This window comes from Prionailurus bengalensis, chromosome B3 (genome assembly GCF_016509475.1).
Source record: "Prionailurus bengalensis isolate Pbe53 chromosome B3, Fcat_Pben_1.1_paternal_pri, whole genome shotgun sequence".
Classification (NCBI taxonomy): Eukaryota; Metazoa; Chordata; class Mammalia; order Carnivora; family Felidae; genus Prionailurus; species Prionailurus bengalensis.
Genome location: NC_057355.1, coordinates 147989278 through 147991150, shown reverse-complemented (window position 1 = coordinate 147991150; position 1873 = coordinate 147989278). Strand labels below are relative to the sequence as shown.

The following is a 1873-nucleotide window of genomic DNA, read 5'->3' as shown; positions in this document are numbered from 1 at the left end:
TTCCGATTCTGTGTCTCCCTCTCTCTCTGCCCCTCCCCCGTTCATGCTCTGTCTCTCTCTGTCCCAAAAATAAATAAAAAACGTTGAAAAAAAAAAAGAGAGAAAACAGATAAACATAATGGATGGGAAACAAAAATAATATAAAAGCATGGAGGGGACAGAGCATAAGAGACTCATATATGGAGAACAAACAGAGGGTTGCTGCAAGGATTTTGGGAGGGGGATGGGCTAAACTGGTAAGGGGGAACTAAGGAATCTAATCCTGAAATCATTGTTGTACTATATGCTAATTTGGATATAAATTTTAATTAATAAAACTAAATAAATAAATAATAAAAAATAATATATATTAAAAAAGAAAATACTGAGTGATCATGACGTTGAGGTAAAAATTTCTTAAACATTATGCCAAAAACTCCATTAATAAAGGTAAAACTCCAAAACCGAAAAAAAGAAAAAGAATTCTTCATATTGTCACACCACCATTCACACAAATTAATGTAGAAGTGCGTCCCTAACCCTGTCGTTCACTTTTAAAGAATCAAGTCTAAGTGTGGAGTTTGATATATATGTCAGAGGACATGCAAACAGGGCCCTCTCCGTGATGATAAACCCAGCTCAGCCCCGACTCTGCAGCTGGGAGAGGAGCCCCAGTCCCGGGAGTCCCAGGTGTTCCCATTCTGTGATCGGGACAGAACACAGACACCTCATCATGGAGTTTGTTCTGGGCTGGGTTTTCCTGGTTGCTCTTTTAAAAGGTAATTTATGGTGAACGGGAGACACTGAGTATGTGAGTGGATATGAGTGAGAACCAGTGGATGTGTGACAGTTTCCTGACCAAGATGTCTTGTGTCTGTAGGTGTCCAGTGTGACGTGCAGCTGGTGGAGTCTGGGGGAGACCTGGTGAAGCCTGGGGGGTCCCTGAGACTCACCTGTGTAGCCTCTAGATTCACCTTCAATGGCTATTGGATGAGCTGGGTCCGCCAGGTCCAGGGAAGGGGCTGCAGTGGGTCACAGAAATTAGTGGTAGTGGAGGTAGCACAAACTATGCAGACTCCATGAAGGGCCAATTCACCATCTCCAGAGACAACGCCAAGAACACGCTGTATCTGCAGATGAACAACCTGAAGACCGAGGACACGGCCACGTATTACTGTGCAAGAGACACGGTGAGGGGACCTCACTAGGAGCCCAGACACAAACCTCCCTGCAGGAGGGGATCAGCACCACCGGGGGATGCACACTATGCACAATTCTGATTTGTGTTCCCAGGAGCAGGTGCATATGGAGGTTACAGGCAGGTTTCCTGTCAGGGTCTGGGGCTTCCTCTCCACACAGCAGTTTCCCCAGGGAGCCTCCCTGGTTTTATGATTCTGTGTTTACCTATTAACGTCTGAATTAGCAACTGTGTTGTCATAGGAAAACTACACTAGCATGCACAAAGACACAGTTGTTTGCCCTTGCTTACTCTGGTCCAACAACATGAGTGAATTACACATTTCCTGAGGCACAACAGCTGAACCATTACAGGAGTCCCAGATGCACTCCCTGTGCAGCCAGGACCACAGGATCCCACAGCTCCTCCTTATCCTCACCCAGCCCTGGACCCAGTCAAACAACGTCACACTTCCCTCCTGGCACTTGCAACTCAGGACTTAGAGTGAGCTACAGCTTTATTCAATTCCTCTAAACGAGAGATAAATCATCTCCATGTATTAGTCAGGATTCCCTTGAGCAAAGGAACTCAAAGCACATTAGTTTCCATGACAAAAGATGTTGAGAAGTCATGATCTACTGTCACAAGCTGAAGACCCTGGAAAACCAGTGATGTAATTCTTGTCTGATTCTGAACTAGTGTCTAATCTCAGAACGT

At 45.2% G+C, this 1873-nt stretch overlaps 1 pseudogene; it reads left to right on the top strand.

Moving 5' to 3' along the window:
* Nucleotides 1-656: 656 nt before the first annotated feature.
* LOC122469631 lies at nt 657-1189 on the top strand (annotated as a pseudogene).
* Nucleotides 1190-1873: the final 684 nt, after the last annotated feature.